This window comes from Rhodnius prolixus, unplaced genomic scaffold (assembly GCF_049639745.1).
Source record: "Rhodnius prolixus isolate KJV_2025 unplaced genomic scaffold, Rpr scaffold_5, whole genome shotgun sequence".
NCBI classification, from domain to species: Eukaryota; Metazoa; Arthropoda; class Insecta; order Hemiptera; family Reduviidae; genus Rhodnius; species Rhodnius prolixus.
Genome location: NW_027411624.1, coordinates 15,720,098 through 15,746,438, shown reverse-complemented (window position 1 = coordinate 15,746,438; position 26,341 = coordinate 15,720,098). Strand labels below are relative to the sequence as shown.

The following is a 26,341-nucleotide window of genomic DNA, read 5'->3' as shown; positions in this document are numbered from 1 at the left end:
AATCTTTTAATAGTCTTAAAAACGATAAAGAAAAGTAAACTTTAATACGTAAGAAGTTTTACTAGAAAAGATTCCGCTAGAGTGAGCACACAACTAGAAAACCCAGTAAACTCTAGCTTTCCTGCCTTCACGCGGCATTAACTAAAACCCCTTTGGGATAATAAAAGTTTAAAACAAAGAGTTTTCAACTTATAATATAACTAATGGCATATTATAAAATTAAGTTGTACATCTTAAAGGATGCCGGTAAATAAAATTTTAAAAAAAGAAGTGGTGCGATGAGAATAAATTCGATTAGAGGAAAAACTTTAATGTTATTATAAAACTTGAGAGAATAACTTCTTTGTCAACTATTATTGAGGGGTTCATTATTTTAACTTACAAGAAAATAATATCAATAACTTTCGTAACACCTAAATTATACTCAACAGGTAGAAAATATTGTAAATTTTTCTTATAATATTTTTATTACTTCTCCCTAGAAAGATAATGCAAAATCTCAGCAATTGTTTACCGAAAATACCCATTTTTGAACGCTAAGAGAAAAAACTTTTACTCTGCGTCTTAAAACTTAAAACAAAGAGTTTTCAACTTATAATATAACTAAAGGCATATTATAAAATTAAAGTCAGTTCCTCTTTCTCTTTCTAGTTATTGCGCAGGTTAGTTAGAAAAATGCAACAAAGAGAAATAATAAATTTTAGATAAAAGACCAAAATATCTCTATCTCTCAGAAATCTTTTGAAATCAATCATAACTGGGAACATTCACGTGTGAGTAGTTAGTAAACTAAGTTTTGAAACATAAATTTAAGCTAAATTGATTTTGGGAAATAGAAATTAGTAATACCGTTGCTTTTTTTGTCTTTTTTCTTCTCTGAAATTCAACTGTTCATTTAATCTTCAATCAATATTAAGTGGTTCATCCATACCTTTTTCAAAAACGACGCTTTAGATACAAAAAAAAAATAACCTAAAACTATTTTTGAAATATTTTCAAATAAAAGTTTTAGATCTCATGTACAAAAAAACTATAACTAATTATATGCCCAGATAACATATTTACCCTATTGCACTAAAATCTGAAAACTCTATTTAACAAAATCTCTTGGCTGGTTAAAAAGTTTTGGGAAAACCTTTAAATAAGTAAAGAGGAATGGTAAAGCTTATTTAACTTATAATGGCGTGTTGCTTACTTTTATTATGGGTCTCCAGATGGCAGTAATATCGTCCTAGACATCATATTAACAGTTTACATTTACCTGGTAGGTTTCATTTTTAAATTTCTGGTCAACTTTAACAGGTTTAATATTTAGTGCAGTGTTTATTTTGGCTCGCCTACCACTTGGTAGAGTACATCATGCTAAATGTATCACTTCGTAAAAATGATTGTATTTCGCGAACTTTGTTATTTCGAATGTGTTATTTTATTATCTTTATTTTTATGGGCCTAGAGATACAATGTATCCGTTACAAAAGAGTTCAAGTTCATGTCCACTTTATAAACTTTGTAAAGTGTGAGATCTTAGTTTTTAACTTTTTTTAAATAATTACAAATTGCGTATACATATTTTTCTCTTCAAGATTATTAATTAATTTACAAAGTTCTTCTTTAGGATTACTATATTTGTGCCCGAATCTTCTAAACTAATTTTTTTCTTTTAAGCATTCAACTACCTGTAAGTACCAATTAAATTTAATGCTACTTGGAGAGAGCTGCTTACTCATTACAATCAGTCTCTTTAAGCAGATATTTAAATAATTATCATTTAAGTTCTATCACATGATAATTCTGTTAAATTTTCTTTATCTTTTATTGTTAATGATGTAGTTTTTCCTAAATTTTCTTTATAGAAGGGATTTGAAATCCAATTATCATTTGTGTTTTCGGGTTTTAGAAAATACTCTATGAAAGACAATTGTAATCCTGTTAAATGTGCTATTATATTTTCTTAGTATATCTTGAGACAGACCAACACCTTATTACTGCACATATTAACAACTTTACTGTTTAATATAATACTGTATTCTACGATATTTTTATGATTTAATTTTTTTTTAATTTATTATGTCCGCCATTATTGATTATTTTTCGCGTACCACAGGTGCTATCACAAGTTGGAAAACGCTGATCTAGATCATCCGCAGTTGTACTTTTCTACTTGCTGGGGTAGTAGCAATTAGTACTGACGGAAATTGTAATTACTTGATTATTGACTTTTGCTATGTCCATTAAAATCTAATTATATTCTATAATTATAATTACTTAATATTAATTGGGCCTATGTTAATTCTACGTCCTAATAGCATTTCGATTTTAAGTATCTTTTCTTTGATTCTGAACAGATTTTATCAGTTATTAATTATAATAAACAATTATAAGCCCTCAAAAAGACGTTGTACTGTTTCTTGTCTCTTCGTGCGTACAGCCAGTCATTACTTGGCTATTCAGACGTTAGAGTTGTTCAGCAACGATTCCTTTTCTGTCTTATAAAGGAGCAATAATCTGTTTATTGTTTCCACTGCCTTCGGAATTAATAGTAAGATATACTTTTAATATTCTTTTGACAAAGCTTCATCACCATCTGACAAATAGAGAACTTATTTGCTATGAAAACAAGCCTGATACCAAGTGTAGTTCGAAACCCTTATAATAAAATAATCTCAGCATTCTCTCTAGCCGAATCCTGTTACACTTCTTCTTGAAATCATTCCGCCATGCTGGTTCTGCATGAGATTAGATGAGAAACTATTGCATCCTCATTGATTACCCGAAGTGCATCTGATCACCATACCCCAGTAAACCTCGATACAGCGAGAGACTTTGATGGTTTTCTCTGTCATCATTTATAACACGGCTAGTCCACAAAAAAAGGGAAATCAAATACCATTTTAACATAAATTATAGGGTGGCTCCGAACGTTTTCATTTTGAAACCGACCACACTCAGTGCCTAATCAGTAAGGACAGAAGACACACTAAACTTTGGTGTAAACAATGTAAAAAGTTTTACAATTTTCTTTTTTTTTTGTTGCCTTATTTTTGGCCTTGGCTTCCGCCATACAGCCAGCATCGTCTAGGTTCTTATCACTAGAATATCACTCACTCTCCATTCTTACCTACAAATACATTCGCTTCACACATTCATCCCTCTACTATATACAACTACTTACATAAACCTTACAACTAATAGATGGATCAGTACTCTATATTCCTGCCATCCTTATAGCTTAACCGAAATTAAAATCACGTAATCCTTCTCTAATCATTTTCTTTCATTCATTCTAATCGGCTATAACTTTTAAATACATTCATATTTCTTTGCTAGCTCTGCTACAGATTTAAGCACATAGATGTTAGTGGAGAATATTATGTCTTCGTAGCGAAATGGTGCATCTAAATACCTGTATATATCTCGTCAAACATTCGTTTCCTTTCTACCACATAACGTGGACATATCATTATTATATGTTTGTAATCCTCCTCTTCATTGCAAACTACGCAAAGAGGAGAGAGGACCTTTTTGTTGATCCTTTGTAGATACGATCCGCACATAGCATGGTTCGCTCTCAGCCTGCTTATTGTCGTAACAACCCATTTATTAGTGACAGTTCCCTTAAACCATGGTTGTCTAGGTAACTGATCTGCCATAGTTTTATACAATCTCCCTTTATTACCATTACTATAATCTGTCTGCCATTGCAGTTATTAAGCATAATGTAAATAATTTTTGATAAGTGTTTGTTTTATATCAAATTATCGTACATTATAATCTGTTACAGTACAAAATGTTCCACAGCCCTTAAGTTTACCTAGACCCTAGGTCGGAAGCTTGGCAAAATAAATAAATAAATAATAATAATAATAATAATAATAATAAGGGAAGGGATTAGCTATGAGGTTAGCATACTGGACTCCTACGCGGAGGTCCCGGGTTCGAATCCAGCTGCTAACCCTTAGATTTTCTCTTCCTAGGAGCTTCTTACAGCTCACTGTCCGGTGATGGACAGTGTTGTCTGTAACGAGAGAACACTGTCCGGAGGCCGGCAGTGCACTGAAAAAAGCTCCGGGCGATAATAACCTCAGCTGTTGATGCGCCAAAAAATAATAATAATAATAATAAAATTACGAATGAAATTGGCAATAATCTTTCTTCCATTTGTATTAATGAATCGTCACCAAAATCTATGAACAACACTCGATGAAGTACTTTCACTTTTCTTGTTTTCACCTTCGCCATTGCTCAGTATTTTTTGCTTTTTAATTTCCCCCAACTTTTAAAAATGTCCTTTATAAATTCCCATTAAATGAGAAATAATGAATTTAATCAGTCTAACTTTTCGAGACAAATTGCTAGGTAGGTCTGTTTTATGCTAAACGTAATTATTGTGACGTAATGGTTGTCCCAAAGTACGTGCTTACGCTCTTTATGACGCATTCATTACGAAAATTTAACTTCACTCTCCAAAACTTAAAGGAGCTTTTTTTATAAAACAAAAACAAAACAAAAAATGAAAGAAAAGCAACAAAAAATTATTAATAATAATGGAAATTGGCGAACAAAAGAATTTTTATTGCCCAAGAGCAGTGTTTGTAATTAAAAGAAGAATTTGTTTATATTCGTTTTGTTGAGAAGGAATTTTTGATCGAAATGTAAACAAAGGCTTTTAATTTGAGGTAATTTTTTTCAATGTTCACAAAACTAAACATTTGGTATGAACACGATTTTCTTTAAATATAAATTAGTAACTTTTACATTTTTTCACATTTCGAATTTTTAAACATAGATGAGAGAAGGTGGTAATATGGGACAGTCTTATTTTAGTATATATTGAACACTACAGAATTTAAAATCTACTCTGAAGTAAAATCATAGACATACAGTATTTGTCTTTGTAAATTTTGGGTCCTGAGTGGATCACAGCAAGGAGTCTGTGGAGTTACACTGAAAAAAGTCTGTCGTGGTGTCCATATTGGGTTTTCAGAAAGTGTGGTCGTAATATGGGACACACAAATTAATTATAGTTAATGTTCTCGTTTCTCCGTGAATTGTAAAAATAAGCCTAAAATATGGCACAAAACTATATTTTACACAATTATCGTACATTAAGGACAAAAATTAGGGTGTAATCAGTTTTCTTAGAGAAATGTCAAGACATGATTGGTGGACTGGGCACAAAAATCACAAACAAATCACACGCAGTGCATCCCATGTAAGCCCAACGACAACAAACAATGCACTCAATCCACATTTCTTTGGGTTTTGAGTTCTTGAACTTTTCTCAGCGAAAAATGTAATCCGCATCTTCATTATCTGGGTGTCGAATTTTGGGGGTGAAGTGGACAAAAATCCGATTCACCTGATGAAACTGAAACATCAGAATCGTCTTTAGAATCTGTTTGTTTTGATAATAGGCGACGCAATGTTGACTTTGGGACCCTGAAGTGAAGTGCAGCTTCTCGAATACCAAGTTATTTTATCCCTTACAGTTTTAACAGCATCAATCATGTTCTTTTTCATCCCAATTTTTACGTTTGCCTTTCGACGATGTTCCTAATTTTGTTCTAGGCATATCTTTTTAGGCCCTTTGAGGTACCCTGTAAAGAAAAAAAAAAAATTATAAGACACTAATTCGTCCTCAGTGCCACTTTTCACACTTGTTCGGCAGACGATTAACGAGGTTGTTACATGGGACAACGCTGTCCCATAATACCACCATACACCGCGTACAATATAACCTCATTTTTTTCCCAGTATACATTCATATTTGAAATCCATAATACTGGCAATTAAAACTCTCTACTTTCTACATTTTTAATGTCTAAGGGAAATTATTCTAACTTTCCTCGGTATTAACCAAAAGCAGAGGAAAATCAACTTTAAGAAAACTTTTTTAGCACTGACAAAATCAACGCGGGCCTCTCTTGGACAAAGCTGCCACTCGATTGACGGCGCTGCCTTCTGCAGCAGACAAAGACCTACCCCAAAGAGTAGTAAGGCACCAAAAACTAACAGATAGCACTACTGGTTTCACAAAAACAGGGGGGTGTCCCAAATTCCAACCCCGTCCCGTATTACCACCTTCTCCTCTATTTAAACTATTACTGCATTATCTAAACTATAGAACTGCCGCACATATTGAAATTTACACTTTAGATTGCCATAGGGAAATTCGTTTTTTTAAAAAAAAGGAAGTTTACTGTTATACACAATGTATACACGAAGTTAAGGGACAGACAATGCTATTTTATTTGTATTAGCAGCCCTTTCTGTTTGTCTAATACTTCAAATTCTCCGTTCGGTCTTCAAGAAGCTACATTGTATAATCTGCAATAATTCCTGCCATCTACAGCATTTCTTCGAAGAAAGATTAATTTTTATTGTTTAAAAATGATAACTAAATCACGAAGTAGTAGAAAGAACAACAAAATTACAACGTTGTTTTCATAAAATTAATTTGGTATCTTCTAACAGAAACAGGAAAAAATAACCTTAATTATATCTGTAGCCCAAAAAAAGGGACAACTGGTAAACCTAAAGAGTTTTCTTAAGATTTTAAAGTTCCCTAGTGTGTAAGCCCTTTTAAACAGAAAGGGCAGTAGTATTCTTTTAGATTATCCCTTTTTTTCAGCCTAGTTTTATTGCTACAAGATCCTGTTTGAGGCTGTAAACAAGTTGCCTTGTTTCACAACCGTCTCTTTCTTTTTCACAACCTTTCCACAATGCCTTTTGTAGTAAAATTTTTGCTGGATAATGCAAGTTACCAACTGGCTGAGTAACTGAAATGTTTATCTTGGTTTGTTAGTTTTGTTTTTTGGTCGTAATTTGAGAGAAATGCTCCAGATTTGTATGGTCATGTTCTGTATGAAATGTAATTTTGTTAAAAGTGAATATTTAATGAAAATGATTGGAAATTTCGAAAAACACAGAACACTGAATTCATTTTTTCTGCAATAGTTAGGGGAAAATTATAATTCTAAATTTAACGAACGAAGTTTTAGAAAGCTTCATTTATACGGTTTTGTATATGTTTTATTCATCATTTAAACCAAAAATGTAATATTACAAAATTTAATGAATCGTTAATTCCAGTAATAATTTAAAATTACTAAACTTTTAGACAAAGAAGAGTTGTTTTCACTTTCAGATTTATTTTCAAACCCGGTCCTTGCCTACCGCTCCCTCCAATCCCATATAGAATCTCTTGAGCCTATGCTAAATAAATGGAGAATTAAAATTAATGAAAATAAATGTAATTACATTACATTCTCCCTCAGGCGAACAATCCTTTTTCCCGTTGACCTAAACCTCCTCTTCCCACAACAGATTGTGGTAAGTACCTAGGAGTCTTCATGGACAATCGCCTAACCTGGAATCCACATACTAGACTCAAACGGAAAGCACTGAACAGACGATACAAACTTCTCTATAGACTTCTCGACACGCGATCTAATCTCTCACTACAGAATAAACGACTTATCTAGAAGATACTGAAACCTGCCTGGACTTAATGAATGGAACTTTGGGGCTCAGCCAAAGCATCCCAATATCTATAGAATCCAATCCTTCCAGTCAAAAACTCAGTAGAATCGCTAATACTCCTTATTATGTCTCTAACTCTACCTAGCACCGAGATTTCCTTGTTCCCTATGTTTCAGAAGCTGCAAGATCCCGTTACATTAAATTCCAGACTTCAATCACCATACATCCCAATCCACTAATACCCCAACTTACCACTCTACCACGAAATCCTCCCAGGCGGTTGAAGCACAGGTGGCCACGCGATCTTCTAAATGAAGTAAGTGCCAATGTACAATAGTGAACTGTACCACTTTGGGAGTTTCACCCGTGGGTGAATTCTCCCCTCATGTAGTCATGTATTTACTCTATTATCATCTTGTATCAGCTTCACTTGTTGCAGAATTATACTGCAGTTGTGAAAATAAATGAATTAAGTTTTGTGCAAAGTAAAAAAAAAATTGATTTTTGGAATGTTCGGGGAGACTGGAAGAACTGATCACTGTTATTCATATTAAGATATTCCATCTAGTCTTTGATTCCAGGTCATTCCGGAGATGCACTGGCTGGCCAAATCGGCAGCTTTACACCCCAGCCAGCTGTTGGTGTGTAGTTTAATGAATGCATGCCGGTCATCGTAGCATTTCATTCATATAGATGAGTTATGTGGACTGTCGAGACAGTACAAAATGTTGATTTGGAGTCCGTCCGGGGGTTATTAGTGAAATGTAGCATCTCTTCCGGATCTATATCAGGCGCCTGATGGTTCCTCCTCACTGGAGACAACAGCTTTAAGGAGACATCTCTACAATAATGCAGCTCACGCTCGGTCCTTTCTGTGGTGGAAACAACCATCCATCTTGTTACAGAGGAGGCTAGATCTAGGATCTTTTGTCACAACAGGTTCACGGTGGAGTAGCTTATGCTGTTTCTCCCTAAGATTGTTGCTCAACTTTACTGGACATCTACAGAATCTTAGTTGATAAAAGCACAGGACTGCATTTTCATGTTAAACTCGATCTGATGATGCTATTTCCATTCTCTGCGCTTATTATGTGAGGCCAACAAGTTTTTTTTGAATAGCCTAAGGTTTTACTCATAACCTCACAAATTTAGGCGCCAGATTTCTTGTGATTAATTGAGAACAGAAGAACTTTTCACACATTTAACGATTCATGAGTCCCTTAATTGTTGTTAACCATTTAATCGAAAAGTTTCATCCTTTCTTTAATCGATTGTTAAGAAAAGTGATAATGGGGTAAATTGATTCAATAAATTTTTTAACAGTGTTCCTGGTGTGCGTTTTTATAAATAGATATAGAAAATAATATACTTTTACTTTTCTATGTTTCTAGAAATAGATTGTAGAGTTGATATTTAATAGATAATATTACTATTGTAACAATATCGAAAAGTTCTCTATTTAGAACTTAGTGTGTCTATTGGAGCTGTGAATAATTTACTCACGGTGATTGTGGGTCGCACTGTGAACTTAAACACAAGAAATTTCCTAATTTTAGATCGATATTTCTGAACTATTTACCAGTTCTAACGATTGGATTCATTAATACTTAATTTAAAAATAATAATAATAATAATAATAGTGAAATGAAACAAATTTGACTTATTGAAATTTTAATAACTTTTTTCTGCGCAGAATTTAAATTTTCCCTTATTACGTAAGAAAATTTTTAAAATCTTATCAAATTTTTGGTTTTTTAAAATAGTACATTAATAATCACCTCTTGTTTGAATATTGTTTGTAACTGAATAATAGATACTGTTTACTTGATGGATCTATTTCTAGAACGTTAGCAATTTAATAGTTTATAATCATCTTTTATATTTTCATATAAACGCATTTCTATAGTTCTTAAAGTGAGGACAATATATTAGAAATTGAAATAATGTATCCTTATTTTGATTACTACATTTACTAAATTATCACCAACAGAACTAACTTCCTTTCCTTCTATATAATACAACCTAGACAGAATTTAATATTGAATCGCCGTTGATACGGCTACACTCTAGTCATTTTCAAGCCCACCTTAACGTCCTAGAACCCTGGCCCTGGTATTGGAGGATGAAGGTTAATAAAAAGTCCATTGTTTTCACTATAGCCGTAAAATCCTTCCGGCCATATATTTCAATCATACATCGCTCCCAGCAATTACTCAAGTCCGTTATCTAGGACTCCACCTTGACAAACGATTGACATGACTCAATTTAAACGATTTGAAACTCAATGACAGATACAGAATGTTAGAGAAACTATTAGGCAAACACTTTAAGCTCACTGTACACAACAAATGACAAGTATACCACTCTTTACTAGCTCCAAAATGGACTTTATGGACCAATCTGATTAAATAAACCTTGTGCAGTGAAATCCAAAGTTCAGGGGCGGCTCTAGCTCGTGTAGCGCCCGTGTGCAATGAAACCCTGGCGCCCCCTAGGCCTGACCCCCCCCGCGGCTATAACTATTAACTAAGTTATCGCGTTTGATAACTGCCGCCACCGCGCTGGCTGGCCGCTTCTGTCATATCATTGTTGTACCATGATGGTCCAAGACGATGCTCTTAGCTGTCTCAGGGGGCGCCGCGGCGCCCGTGTGCATTGCACACCCTGCACTATAGGTTAAGCCGCCCCTGCCAGAGTTGAATCCGTGGTATTAAATCGGGCTAGGATCTGTAGTTCATTGATGTAAGTTCAAATTCGTCTTAAAAAGAAAAATTATTCGTACTGTAAAACCACTAAACTTTTTATTAGGTCATTTTATGGAATATTATTTTATGAAATGACCATTTAAATGCAAAAATTAGTACTCCGTTATGAAGAACCCCAGCTGGACAAACGATTGACATGGAACTGGACTAAATCACAGATCCAGAATGTTAAAGAAACTATTAGAAAAACGCTCCAAACTTACTTTGCAAAACAATATGACAACTATTCAACATTCTGATTCTGCTAGCACCAGTATGGACTGATGGATATGAACTATATGTGGACTTCCAGACGCACAAAACTTAACCGCATTCAATCCTTACAATCCAAAATCCCAAGTAGTAAAGTCAGTACTCCCTTTTACATCACAAACCTCATTATTCGTACTTACTTACTCACTGACCATCACCACCCATGAAGTGCCTGAGCCTCAGCCACCAACAGTTCTCCAACCACGCAAGCCGATGGCCTCCAAGTCGTCCTACAAGTCCCACAACCATTTCATCCTTGGTCTGTCTCGGGGCCTCCTCTACCCATGGCCATATAATTCTTACTTCAGAAATTTTTCACCCTCCATCCGGGGAATACGAGGGTCGTTTGAAAAGTTCATGCAAAGTCAGAGAGATAGCACTACTGGCGCGTATCGAGGTTATGTTTAGTTAGTAGCATCTCTTGGAAGAACACACACCAAGTTTCAGTCAGATCGGTCTACTTCTTTGTGTTTGGCATTCGTTTGAATCGAGGAAGTCGAGTGATTTTCAAAAAATGGACGAAAAAAAATTTCGTGTGTTGATTAAACACTACTTTATGAAAGGCAAAACGCCTCAGGAGACTAAAGAGAAGCTTGATAAACATTATGGTGACTCTGCACCTTCGATTAGAACAGTTTATAAGTGGTTTCAAAATTTTCGGAGTGGCCATATGGCCACAAGTGACGCTGAACGTTCTGGACGCCCTGTTGAGGTTACTACTCCAGAAATCATTGATAAAATCCATGATATGGTGATGGATGACAGAAGAGTGAAGGTGCGTGAGATTGCTAGTGCTGTGGGCATCTCGAATGAACGGGTACATAATATTTAGCATCAACATTTGGACAAGACAAAGCTATCCGCAAGATGAGTGCCGCGATTGTTCACGCTTGACCAAAAACGAAATCGTGTGAAGTGTTGCAAGGACGGTTTGCAGCTGTTTCAGAAGAATCCGCAGGACTTTAAGCGTCATTTCATCACTGTGGATGAAACATGGATACATCACTACACTCCTGAGACCAAAGAACAATCTAAACAATGGGTTACCAAGGGGGAATCTGCGCCAAAAAAGGCGAAGACCGTTCCTTCGGCCGGATAGATTATGGCGACTGTCTTTTGGGATTCGCAAGGAATAATCCTCATCGACTATCTGGAAAAGGGTAAAACTATTACAGGTGCATATTATTCATCGTTATTGGACCGTTTGAAAACCGAGCTGCAAGAAAAACGCCCACGATTGGCCCACAAAAAAGTCCTTTTCCATCACGACAACGCACCAGCTCACACTCTCAGCAGTTGTGGTCGCAAAATTAATGGAAATAGGGTTCCAACTCGTTTCACATCCCTCCCTATTCTCCAGACTTGGCTCCCTCGGACTACTATTTGTTCCCCAATATGAAGAAATGGCTGGCGGGAAAAAGATTTTATTCAAACGAGGAGGTGATTGCAGAAACGAATGGCTATTTTTCAGACTTGGACAAATCCTATTATTAGGAAGGGATCAACAAACTAGAGCAGCGTTGGACGAAGTGTATAAGCCTAAAAGGAGACTATGTTGAAAAATAAAAAAGGTTTACCCCAAAAAATTAAGTAGTTTTTATTTTTGCACGGACTTTTCAAACGACCCTCGTATGTCCCAATCATCGCAGTCTACCACCTTTTATGCAAGACATAATATCAGATTCTGCAAACACTTCAGCCACTTCTTAGTTCGTCCTAATGCCTTTTTCGTAGGACCAAATATTTCCCTTAAGATTTTTCCCTCACTAGCCAAACCGATTTAAAAATTCCCTTCGTTTCAGCCAAAGCCAAGCTACGTTTACCTGAAATTTCATACCAACCTATTTCCACCCTTCAAGCCCTCTCAATCCAAACTGTTCCCAAAGACCCTCCTAGACGTTTAAGGCACCGATGAATACCAGACTAAAAAATCTAATTACGTACTGTTTTTTTAAAAAAAAAGTTTAATGAGTTCACACCAATTTGTCTATATATTTCAATTACTTATTTATTTGCTTCAAATTTATTTTAATTACACTTTTATGTGTAATAGAAAAGCCATTTCAAATGAATTTTCAATTTTATCTAACCTAGATTTGTCAAATGAAAATCTACTCTGTCATTCTAGAGAGGTGATAATTAGATTTTAATTAAAAATCTATTTTTAGCTTTCCCCAGAAATTGTGGGTTCTAGAAAATAGTTTGTGACATTGTGTGGTCAATGAAATATCCTAAATCTAGAAAAAAACTCACTTTATAATCAGTTTTAGAGGACTACTACGTTGGAATTTCATTGTGTAACTTAATGAACGAACTCAACCTGGAAGACCTGAAAGAAGTTTGTTCAATGTTTAAACATGAATTTGTATTATTTTTCAGTGATTGTAAGCTATTAATATTTAGGATTAAACTAGTGAGGATTCGGTCAAAATTGAGGCTCTAAGGAAAACAATAAATTTGTGGAAACGTAGGCGTAAAGACTGAGTTGTAATTTTTTTTTTCTGACTGAATCCTCGCTAGTTCAAACCTTACAACATATAATTCATGAATGTTCTCTCTTGTAATGTAAAAAGTAGACTCATCTCTCGGGACACAAAAGCCCTTCTCTACAAAACCCTCATCCGACCAGTGCTGAGTTATGGTTCCGAAGCGTGGGCGATGACCAAGGTAGATGAACGGGCCCTTTCACTTTTTGAACGGAAGGTGCTCCGTAGAATCTATGGTCCTACACGCGACGGACCGAATTGGAGAATTAGGAAAAATCAGGAATTGTACACTCTCTTCACCGGATCCTGATATAGTAAAAGTGATAAAGCTTGGTAGACTTGCGATGGGCAGGACACATAGCTAGGATGAGTGAAGATGAGATTCCTAAGAAAGTGCTGGAAGGAAACAAGCAAGGATCCAGGAGGGTAGGCAGACCAAAGCTGCGCTGGGAGGATAGTGTGGCAAAGGATGCTGCATCTATGTTAGGATTCCGAAACTGGAGGACGGCCTGGCAAGCACGTCTTGAGGAGGCCAAGACTCTGCATGAGTTGTAGCGCCAGTTAGGAAGAAGGAAGAATCCTCGCTAATTTAATCCTAAATAATAAGGCGTAAAGACTGAGTTGTAATTTTTTTATTCTGACTGAATCCTCGCTAGTTCAAACCTTACAACATATAATGCATGAAATGTTCTTTCTTCGAGAATCAAAGAGCTAAAGCTACTAAGAACAATCAATGAACAAGGAAAACACTAGCCGAACTTTTGTGTGCCAGTGTAATCAGAAATCTTAAAGAAGATTCTGTGTATTTTATTATTTCAATTGATACTACTTACTTACAGAATTTATTTTAATGATTTTTATAAAATAAATCAATAACTTTTTTTAAAAAAAGAGGTTTACCATAAGTTGTATTTATCTTTTGGAGTAGTCTATGTTGGTAAAAATGGTGAGGTTCATGAGATATTCAATATATCGATCAGTTTAAAGCGATGTCCGTGTGCCGCGATGGAGTAAAGGCTCGGTAAACTAGCCGTTAGAGTTAGACCAACACTTCATTCAGCACATATACACACTATAGCAAATATTTGCATAAATCGTACATTGAATGCCCTGGTAACTGTAGCGTCCATCACCTGACATATTTGGCTGCAATGTATTATTTGGTATTTCTATAATTGCAACTTGCACATATAGGCGGATTATGGCCATTAGAGGGTCCCTAAGCACTTAAAAGATTTTGATGTAATTAAAAAAATAAATAGTATTTAACAATTAAATATTACTCAATTTAGGCCGCCACGGTAGCCGAGCGGTTAGAGGTGAAGCCCGCAAAGCTAAGATGTATAGTAGTGGTACTGGGTTCGATTCCAGGTCTAGGCCTTGGATTTTATTTATTGATTAATATGGGAAATTTGTAGTAAAGAATAAACATACTTTGCTAATCGACCCCGTCCATGACACCTAATTAGATAAGCAGGGCTTAAAAAGAAGTAGGCATACTTTACTTATAGTATTATTTAATTATGTTTGAAAAATTGTCTGATCAGAGAAGTAGTCTTTGATCAGAACTTAAAAATAAATTTTACCTTTATACTTAAAAAAGAAAAGACATCTAGTCTGTTGGGGTTTTAAATATACTTCAGCAAAGAAAATGAACATTATCAAATTGGAATTCCTGACCATTAATGTTAGAAATATACTTACTAAAGACAATTTCAATTTGGAAGACACGTATTGTTCTCTACAATTATTTTCTAAAAAGTTAGCATTACTGAATGTAAAGTTCAGATTCTATTAAAAAGCTCCTTTCCCAGTGTAAATTAAATTCTAAACCAAATCTTCTACATACAGTTTAGATTCTTACCAAAAATCATGAGGAGAGTTTAGTAGAAATGCTATTATTTTAGATATTTCAGACTGTCACATCAACTATGCTGTTACAAATATAGACTCCATTTTTTGGCCACTTATTAATCATCGATAGTTAAAACATTTTAGACAAATCCAGGTTTTTGTTAACATTTTTGAAACAGTGGACAAAAAAAGTCTACTTGCACCATGTAGTATACGAGGGTCGTTTGAAAAGTGCGTGCAAAAATAAAAACTACTTAATTTTTTGGGGTAAACCTTTTTTATTTTTCAACATAGTCTCCTTTTAGGCTTATACACTTCGTCCAACGCTGCTCTAGTTTGTTGATCCCTTCCTAATAATAGGATTAGTCCGAGTCTGAAAAATAGCCATTCGTTTCTGCAATCACCTTCTCGTTTGAATAAAATCTTTTTCCCGCCAGCCATTTCTTCAAATACAAATAGTAGTCCGAGGGAGCAAAGTCTGGAGAATAGGGGGGATGTGAAACGAGTTGGAACCCTATTTCCATTAATTTTGCGACCACAACTGCTGAGGTGTGAGCTGGTGCGTTGTCGTGATGGAAACGGTCTTTTTTGTGGGCCAATCGTGGGCATTTTTCTTGTAGCTCGGTTTTCAAACGGTCCAATAACGATGAATAATATGCACCTGTAATAGTTTTACCCTTTTCCAGATAGTCAATGAGGATTATTCCTTGCAAATCCCAAAAGACAGTCGCCATAATCTTTCCGGCCGAAGGAACGGTCTTCGCCTTTTTTGGCGCAGATTCCCCCTTGGTAACCCATTGTTTAGATTGTTCTTTGGTCTCAGGAGTGTAGTGATGTATCCATGTTTCATCCACAGTGACGAAACGACGCTTAAAGTCCTGCGGATTCTTCTGGAACCGTCCTTGCAAAACTTCACACGATTTCGTTTTTGGTCAAGCGTGAACAATCGCGGCACCCATCTTGCGGATAGCTTTGTCATGTCCAAATGTTGATGCAAAATTTTATGTACTCGTTCATTCGAGATGCCCACAGCACTAGCAATCTCACGCACCTTCACTCTTCTGTCATCCATCACCATATCATGGATTTTATCAATGATTTCTGGAGTAGTAACCTCAACAGGGCGTCCAGAACGTTCAGCGTCACTTGTGCCCATATAGCCACTCCGAAAATTTGGAAACCACTTATAAACTGTTCTAATCGAAGGTGCAGAGTCACCATAATGTTTATCAAGCTTCTCTTTAGTCTACTGAGGCGTTTTGCCTTTCATAAAGTAGTGTTTAATCAACACACGAAATTCTTTTTCGTCCATTTTTTGAAAATCACTCGACTTCCTCGATTCAAACGAATGCCAAACACAAAGAAATAGACCGATCTGGCTGAAACTTGGTGTGTGTTCTTCCAAGAGATGCTACTAACTAAACATAACCTCGATACGCGCCAGTGGTGCTATCTCTCTGACTTTGCACGGACTTTTCAAACGACCCTTGTATGTTTAAAAATTCGAAATGTGAAAAAATGTAAAAGTTACTAATTTATATTTAAAGAAAATCGTGTTCACACCAAATGTTTAGTTTTGTGAACATTGAAAAAAATTCACTCAAATTAAAAGCCTTTGTTTACATTTAGATCAAAAATTCACTCTTAAAAATCAAACGAAAATGAAAAAAAATCTTTTAATTACAAACACTGCTCTTGGGCAATACAAATTCTTTTGTTTGCCATTTTCCATTCTTATTAATAATTTTTTGTTACTTTTCTTTCATTTTTTGTTTTGTTTTTGTTTTATAAAAAAAGCTCCTTTAAGTTTAGGAGAGTGAAGTTAAATTTAATGCATCATAAAGAGCGTAAGCACGTAGTTGGAGACGACCATTACGTCACAATAATTACGTTTAGCACAAAACAGACCTACCTGGCAATTTGTCTCGAAAAGTTAGACTGATTAAATTCATTATTTCTCATTTAATGGGAATTTATAAAGGACATTTTTAAAAGTTGGGGGAAATTAAAAAGCAAAAAATACTGAGCAATGGCGAAGGTGAAAACAAGAAAAGTGAAAGTACTTCATCGAGTGTTGTTCATAGTTCTTGGTGACGATTCATTAATACAAATGGAAGAAAGATTATTGCCAATTTCATTCGTAATTTTATTATTATTATTATTATTTTTTTTTTTTGGCGCATCAACAGCTGAGGTTATTAGCGCCCGGAGCTTTTTCCAGTGCACTGCCGGCCTCCGGACAGTGTTCTCTCGTTACAGATAACCGGATCACCGGACAATGAGCTGTAAGAAGCTCCTAGGAAGAGAAAATCTAAGGGTCAGCTGCTGGATTCGAACCCGGGATGTTGATATTATTATTATTTTTACTGTCATTCTTATAGTCCAGTTCATTTTTCTTTTTTTCTTTTCAAACTATCTCATGAATTTTAACAGGTAAAATTCATTGGGGGGAAAAAGGTAGAAGAAAGAGGATAACCTGGAAAACATGAATTATCTTATCAATCTTCCAGAGGAATTGAGGGATTTTTCTATTAATATTGGTGTATCACCTTGACGGAAGATGTCTTTTAAAGCCCCTTATTCTTTTGGAAGAAGAATGAACTGATTGTGAGTATAATGTGCAAGGCTGTACTTATGTATATTTTTAAATAATTGAAAGTGTAGTATTAATCTAGTTTGGCAAACGTATGCAATACTTAAAAAGATCTGTAGATTATTTGTGATATTTTTACAGTAAAGTACAGATGCGAGAGATCGCACAGAAATTAAGAAAAAAATATATATATAATTTCCAAATCTGGATATTATACGACCAGATCTACTGAAACCTGAGATTGTTTTTCACATAGGCTTTCTAAATTTTCCTGGACCAGTACCGCAATTTCAAATCAGGTATCAAGATCATATTTTATTTAATTTATTATACATTTTCTGCCTTTAGGCTTTCACTTGGATAAATATTTTTGTTCTAAATATGTAATATACGTAAACATTTCGCCAAAAATATGAGCTAGAGTTGGGTTTTAGTTACAGTTACTTACATTCAAAATATATTTCATCTAAAAACCCTTTGTTGCAAAATAACACACATCTTGGAAAAATACTGTATCCTGTGAAAATCTTTCTAGCAAGTTTAAGCAACATTTCCGCCTTTAAAAAGCTGTATTATGAACATTTTATTTTTAACTAGAGCATGTATTGCTTATATCAAGAATTTCTGCAGACCTCTTTCAAGAATTGTGTAGGTAAAATAAATAGTTAATGCTTACATTAAGACTTAAGCAATTTCATTGACTTAGGCTGCAACATTCGCAAAGAAGGCAAAACCTTTTTAAAGAACTGGCTCTTCAAGGGTACAGTGATGAGAGATACGAGGTCTGTTAATTAAGAAATGAGACTGATTTTTTTTTTTAATTTTTTTATTCAAAAAGAATTACAATTCTATATTGTCACCTTCAAAATAACTTTCTTCTGAAGCCACACAGCGCTAGAGACGTTTCTTCCACTCCTCATAGCAGTGCTCGAACTCCGATACTGGAATAGCCTTCAGCTGGTCGGTTACAGCCGTTTGAATGTTTTCCCACTGTCCCAAAATGAGTTCCCTTGAGGTGATTTTTCCAACTTCGGGAAGAGAAAAAAGTCACAAGGACTCAAGTCAGGCGAATAAGGAGGCTTGAGGAGCCACAGGAATATTTTTACTGACCAAAACCTCGTTTATTGAAATTGCTGTGTGGACAAGGAGCATTATCGTGATGCAACACCCCACTTGTTTTTTATGTTTCGTCTCACACGAATGACCCTTTTTCGAGAAGTTTTTTCAAGAACCTCTCGGTAAAAGTGTTGATTGACCGTTTGTGACCTTGAGGTAGAAACTCTTTGTGGACCATTTCGTGGATATCGAAAAAAACAAATCAGGGGCATTCGTGTGAGGCCAAACATCAAGAATAAGTGGGTGTTCCATCACGATAATGCTAATCCACCTCAAGGGAACTCATTTTGGGACAGTCGGAAAACATTCAAACGGCTGTAACCGACCAGCTGAAGGCTATTCCAGCACTGCTATGAGGAGTAGAAGAAACGTCTCCAGCGCTGTGTAGCTTCAGAAGGAAGTTATTTTGAAGGTGACAATATAGAATTGCAATTCTTTTTGAATAAAAACTTTTTAAAAAATCAGTCTCATTACTTAATTTACAGACCTCATATGTCATGGTTATTATTTGATTACTTCAACTTTTTTGTAAATTAATTTATAATTATGTAACTCAGAACCCCTGTAATGTGCATAGGCACTGAATACAGAATATCTACATATCTATCTATCTATCCATCACTATTTATCACTATTGTATCAAATATATGTAATGTATGACATGACCGACTCCCCCGATGGTCGATGACAGTTAAAAAAAAGTGATTGTTCGTTGAATTAACCATTCTAAGTTTAAAAAATCTAGAAGGATTCATAGAAGGAAATCATTTCCAAGAAACTAACTATAAGTTCTGGTAACTGTTCTGGTTAACCGATTTTGAACCAAGATGTTTTTATTGTTCAAAAGTTGCACTTCAGAATGGTGCTTAACACAAAGTAAAAACTATGATCGTAGCGAACATTGTTCTTTGTTCGCCAGGTAGACAAGTAGTCATTAATATAACAATGGTTGGTTGTGGTAATTGTCTTTTTTTTTTGTTTTTTGTTAATTTATGCAATCTGGTGATGGTAATAAAAAGACTTTAATGGCGCCTTTATAAATCCGTTTAGTAATACCGTATACACAACTTTGACTGGTTGAAAAGGAAAGCTTTGAAGCTTTGAGCTAACGCTTTATCATCCTTGGTTGAAAGTGGAATTTAAGAGGTGGGTTGAAATATAGTAAGTGTTAACTTTGATGGGCTTGCAGAGCTCCGTTTCATCTACAGAGTCCCCTAGTAAACACTGCACCAGCAAGGTGTGTGTACACCTTTCCCTGAATAACTGGAAACACAATAACTTGCATTGTCGTAGCTCTGGCTAAAAACCGAAACGCTCTCTCAACTACCGCTCCGGTTCTTCTCTCTCTTTGTTATGTACAGAATATGGCAGATTCATGGTCGTTCATGAAAAACAGCCACCGTAGCATTGTTACAACAAGAAAGGTACCAACGTTGAAAGTACTAAACTGTGTTGCGTATGTGTTAGGGGTCGAGTCTAAAGCGTAAAGCCCCTTGCTATGCGTTCTAGAAAACAATATGTCTGTTAATGCTCGCTATAAATTACTAGCGCTAAAGTTAACCCTGCCTGCTGCGCAATGCCCGGGGTAGCCTTGTAATCAAAAACCATTTCCACGCACTTTCTGCGCTAAATCAGAGTTTAATGCCTCAAAAATGCGATAGAAATGTAAACATGTTTTTCTTTTTTTTTTCTGACCATTATTACCTTGTTTTTCATTCAAATGGAAAAAACTGGTAAATCACTGAGAGAAAGTAACCATTCTGGTCCATTCGCACCACACTTTCTCTTAAAGCCTTTTACGTACATAAAATTTGTAGCAAAATGTAATTGCTTTCAATATTATACAAGTTCGAATAAAAATATTTAGATACATTTTTCCAGCAAGTTGTTAAAAACACCAAAATACTATTCAGAGAAATATGGAAAGAATTTTTAAGTTTAAATATTAAGGTATTAAGAATATTTTTATTTGCGATGTTTGTTTTACATTTATTTCATTTTATTTTTATTTGTTCTTGTGAAAATTATTTATTACTTTTATTGCCATTATTATTATTATTTATTTATTTAAGTTCCCACTATGTTTACGATCTCCATTTATGTTATGAATTGATTACTTCAACTTTTTTGTAAATTAATTCTATCTATTCAGAGAAATGCTTTTCTGGCCAGAAAATTATATTCAAATTTCTTAATTTAGATTAAACATGTCCCCACTCTAGACTTTAAAGAACAGAACTAAATAGACGCTAACGAAAACTTAAAAGACTTTGAAAATACGAGGGTCGTTTGAAAAGTCCGTGCAAAGTCAGAGAGATAGCACTACTGGCGCGTATCGAGGTTATGTTTAGTTAGTAGCATCTCTTGGAAGAACACACACCAAGTTTCAGCCAGATCGGTCTATTTCTTTGTGTTTGGCATTCGTTTGAATCGAGGAAGTCGAGTGATTTTCAAAAAATGGACGAAAAAGAATTTCGTGTGTTGATTAAACACTACTTTATGAAAGGCAAAATGCCTCAGGAGACTAAAGAGAAGCTTGATAAACATATATGGTGACTCTGCACCTTCGATTATAACAGTTTATAAGTGGTTTCAAAATTTTCGGAGTGGCCATATGGGCACAAGTGACGCTGAACGTTTTGGACGCCCTGTTGAGGTTACTACTCCAGAAATCATTGATAAAATCCATGATATGGTGATGGATGACAGAAGAGTGAAGGTGCATGAGATTGCTAGTGCTGTGGGCATCTCGAATGAACGGATACATAATATTTTGCATCAACATTTGGACATGACAAAGCTATCCGCAAGATGGGTGCCACGATTGCTCACGCTTGACCAAAAACGAAATCGTGTGAAGTGTTGCAAGGACGGTTTGCAGCTGTTCCAGAAGAATCTGCAGGACTTTAAGCGTCGTTTCGTCACTGTGGATGAAACATGGATACATCACTACACTCCTGAGACCAAAGAACAATCTAAACAATGGGTTACCAAGGGGGAATCTGCGCCAAAAAAGGCCAAGAAAAACGCCCACGATTGGCCCACAAAAAAGTCCGTTTCCATCACGACAACGCACCAGCTCACACTCTCAGCAGTTGTGGTCGCAAAATTAATGGAAATAGGGTTCCAACTCGTTTCACATCCCCCCTATTCTCCAGACTTGGCTCCCTCGGACTACTATTTGTTCCCCAATATGAAGAAATGGCTGGCGGGAAAAAGATTTTATTCAAACGAGGAGGTGATTGCAGAAACGAATGGCTATTTTTCAGACTTGGACAAATCCTATTATTCGGAAGGGATCAACAAACTAGAGCAGCGTTGGACGAAGTGTATAAGCCTAAAAGGAGACTATGTTGAAAAATAAAAAAGGTTTACCCCAAAAAATTAAGTAGTTTTTATTTTTGCACAGACTTTTCAAACGACCCTCGTACATTAGTAAGTAAAAGTAAAGGCGCCACGGTAGCCGAGCGATTAAGAGGCGAGACCTGCAAAGTTAATATGCATTGTGGTACTGGGTTCGATTCCCGGTCTTAGGCCTTGGATTTTATTTAATGGTTAATAAAAGAAATTACAGTAAAGTATGTTTGCTAGTCGCCTCCGTCTACGACACACCTAATTGGTAGTTGGACGTAAAGCCTGCCTCTGCCTGAAAAAAGTAGGCAATTACTTCACTCCTTCTACATTAAAACGATGGAATACAGCTGTGGGGTTCAACCAAACGCTCCAATCTCTAAAGGATTCAATCTCTTCAATCTAAAATACTTCGAACTATTGTAAACGCTCCATTTTATGTCTCTAACCTGATTATACACACTGACCTTAACATTCCTTTTATCACACTAGTCTCTAAAACAAGATACAGAAAACTCCACTTCAGCCTGCAATCTCATAGAAATCCTCTAGCTCAAAATCTTTCATCAAGAACTCTTCCTGATAACCCGAACAAGACGTCTTAAGAGACAGTGGCCTCGTGATCTCCTGTCAAGTGAAGAGAGTGACTAACAGTCTAATGTTTTGGAGTGTTACCACCTGGGTAACTTCTCCACTGGTTTGTATCTACCAATTACTTCTATCATTGTTACTTATAGCACCAACGCGCTGATTGTAGCACAAATCAACGCAAAAAAAAATTAGTACGTGATGTCCATTATTAACAATGAATTGGTACTTTAGTAAAAAGCCTAACTCTTCGTTCAGAAGTGCTGTTTTTATTAAGGAGTGTCAACATCTGAAATCATTGATGCCCTGTAATTTTTTTTTTAGTGCACTGCCGGCCTCTAGACAGTTTTCTCTCGTTATAAATAACACTGCCTAACAGTGGAAAGTGGACTGTCACAAGCTCCTTAGTAGAGAAATCTCTGAACACCAGCAACTGGATTCGAACCCGTGATCTCCGCGTTGGAATCCAACATAGACTAACCACAGAGCTAATCCTTTTCCAATAGTATTTAATATTTCTCCAATTTTCTTATCAATCGATTAGCAGGATAAAACGTGAATTTTATCGATAGACGTCAGTAGATTATCGATAAATGTGTGGGTAGTACCTAACTGAATATTTGTTTTTAAAAAGAAAAAAACGTCGTAAACATATTGGAAAAAACAGAGTGTCTGGTAAAAATAAAATCTATGTCTCTAAATTCAATTATCTTTTACAAAATTTTAGTGAAGCAGACAAAGATTTCAGAGAAATATTTTGTTTCATTTTTTTAGAGAGGGCTTACTGTTCCAATTCTATTAGAATCTCACAGAAATAATTTTTTTTTATGTAAAGATTGGCATGAACTCCCAAAATCTTGGGAGAATACTTAATATTTTGCTTTAACCACTTCGGAAAGAAAAGGAATATTGTAGTCTAGATGCAGGGTTAGATTTTACACAAAGAAGGGAGTATTAACAATCGTTCTTAAGAGTTTTTTGGTGAAAAGGTGAAAAGGACGGGAATTGGAAGGCTTGTTTGGATCCTAAAGTCCATTAGCGTTTGACATCATAGGTATCAGTATAGTTGAGTAAAATTAGTCGTTTGTATCGTAGCGGTAGATTTGATCGTCTTCCAAAAGGCAGGAGATAATAGCTTAAATATTTTACTCAGATCTTGCCTTGTTATTCATGTCTAGGGATCCAACGTAAGTCGTTTAGCTGATGAATAATGCTACGTAGCGTTCGTGGTTAGTGGTAAATCCCCCCTTATCTCGCATTATACACTAATTTCTACTTTCCTTCCAGATACTGCTGTTCTCTTGTTACACCTGGATCTCGTTAAAAGAAAAACATGTAACCTCTCTGGAAAGTTCGTTCAAAAAAGTGGTTAACGGTTGAAAGTGAACTAACATCCAAATTTGATGCAGATTATGTATATACATCATGCAGTACAAAGTTATGTATTGGCTTTATATTTCACTATATTTGTCACTTTTTTTAACCATTTTTCCAGATAGGATACCTGGTTTTGACGAGATCGAGAGAACAACAGAATCTTAAGCGAGATGATGTATCAGCATAGGCTCAGTGAATAGAAAAGGACCTAGAATGCTCCCACAAGGAACTTCAGCTGAGATAGAACAAACATAAAAGGTTTAAAAGTAAAGATGAAAAAATCTACAAGAGAGCGAAACACGTATTATTTTTAATGGCAAAGTTGTTTAGCTTCAAATCGAAACAAATTGCATGTAAATGTAAATACAAACTTCTCGCCAGACTACTTGACAAACGATTTAAACTCAACCGACCAAACAAAAGACTCATATCTACTGTTACTGCGACCCTATTTGGTCATACGGCATCGAAGTATGGGGGATCGACTAAGCGTTCCAACTCACTACGCCTCCCAGACATTTTCAGTCAAAAAATACTTCGAAAACTTCTTAATGTATCTAACCTCACTATTATCCACAATGACCTCAAAGACCCCTTTCATTAAAGATCTTGCTAAAACTCGTTTTCTCAAATTTCATATTCCTCTACAGCAGCTCATCATTCTAACCCTCTAATCGATAAAACTATCTTCTTCTGCAATACCAGGCGATCCTCCAAGAAGATTGAAGAGAAGATGGCCTCGCGAACTATTGTCATAAGTCCAAGATAATGGAGTGACACTGCTGGGATCCTTCTCCAATCGTTTATTTTCACTTTAATCATGTACAACATTTACTTGTTGCAACAATCTTGTTGCAGTTGTAAATTCAATACAAGATTTTTAAAAAATAGTTGAAATACCTAAATAATTGAAGATAAAATCGTCTAGAAATGGTTTGGCAGTTGCAAAAACACAGTAATAAGCGTCGTATGCATTCGTATGCAGCGAACATGAACATAAAGCTCTATTTTTCTCACTTCTCATATAAAAAATTATTTTGTGCTAATTTAGAGAAAAATTTTTCCTCTAAAAACTAGAAATCTTTAATAAAGTTTATAAAGTGCAAACAATTATTAAAATAATCACAATTGCAGAAACAGAATTAGCTAAAAACTGCTAGAGAAGACCTGTTCTAAGTTCGTAGGATAAGTGTTAAAACTCTTACTTCTTAGTAAGACAGAAAATGTTAACATCTGAGTATATAACAGCTTTCACAACATAGAGAAATCCCCTTATTATAACTAAACCGTCTGTCTAACTGTATGGAGGGGGATGTCCTGGTGCAATTATCACTTGTGCCATCTAGGGTTGGAACTTCGGCTTAGTTTGGGGATGTGGTAGAGATGTGAGAGAAACAGCCCTGGTAGAGGCAGGTTTGAAGCAGAATCAAGTAATATCACCTTTATTAGTGCGACATTACTTAGTGACTCACAATGTACCCAACCTCTCCGCTGCAAATATAGTTGATTTTTCATCCTCCCTTTCCTTACTAGGATATTAACTTCGCTCTAATCCGTTTCCTTAAATTAAAGTAATTAACGAGGGATTATTTTAATTAATTACAAAAAAACATTAGTTTTAGTAAAATTTTATTATGTGCTCATTAAATGGAGGTTACGATTTATTTTCAATCTGTACAAATCAGTGGAGGTTCCTTGGTTACACAGTGGTAACATGATCACAAATTAAAACTCAAAACACAAAATTTTATGATTAGATTATTCCAGATGTTGAATAGAACAATGATTTTTTTTTTAAATATTTATTATAATTGATTGATTTTATAAGAACAATTTAGAATAATTCTGCAGGACACAAAATAGAATCCTAGGCCAAGAAGTGGCGGATTAAAATGAACCCACAGAAATGCTAGCACGCCACGTTTACTCTCCGGCGGAGCTCCTGTTCACCTGCCCTCTTCAACAGCAATCCTCTTCCTTGTACAGATAAGATATAATGAGAGAGTCAGGTCTGCTAAATATTTAAGACAAGGAATTGAATTTGACTCATATAAAGTAAAGTAATGCATAATTTAGTTTCAGGCTAGCTTTACGTCCAACTTCTAAATTAGATGTCATAGAGGGAGGCGACTAACAAACATACTTTACTACAAAGTTCTCGATATTAAACATTAAATTAAATCCAAGATCTAGCCAGGGAATCGAACCTATTAACCAACAATACATATTAACTTTGCAGGCCTCTAAAAGTTCTGCTACCGTGGCACCTAAATTTGGTACCTATATTACCTACATAGAAATTAAAAGTTCAGTCTACTGTAAATATAGACCAGAATATAATAAGAGAGTCTGATGAAAACAGAATATTGAAGAAGACAAATGGAACTGAATTTGGTTCCAATATTTACCTGCATAATGTTGAGAAGTCATTAAAATATGAGTTAATGCAATAAAACCTTCCAATTTATCTAACAGTA

The 26,341-nt window shown here is 35.4% G+C and overlaps 1 protein-coding gene and 1 long non-coding RNA gene across 4 annotated transcripts in view; one reads left to right on the top strand and one right to left on the bottom strand.

The window, feature by feature from the left end:
- LOC141458632 (neurotrimin-like) overlaps window positions 1–26,341 on the bottom strand; it is a 747,333-nt gene that overhangs the window by 638,222 nt on the left and 82,770 nt on the right. The gene's annotated exons all lie outside the window — the stretch shown is intronic.
- LOC141457691 (uncharacterized) lies at window positions 1,215–24,501 on the top strand. Its single transcript, XR_012460454.1, has 5 exons — window positions 1,215–1,678; window positions 17,273–17,446; window positions 17,574–17,731; window positions 23,775–23,901; window positions 23,983–24,501. It is a non-coding gene; the product is annotated as an uncharacterized lncRNA (long non-coding RNA).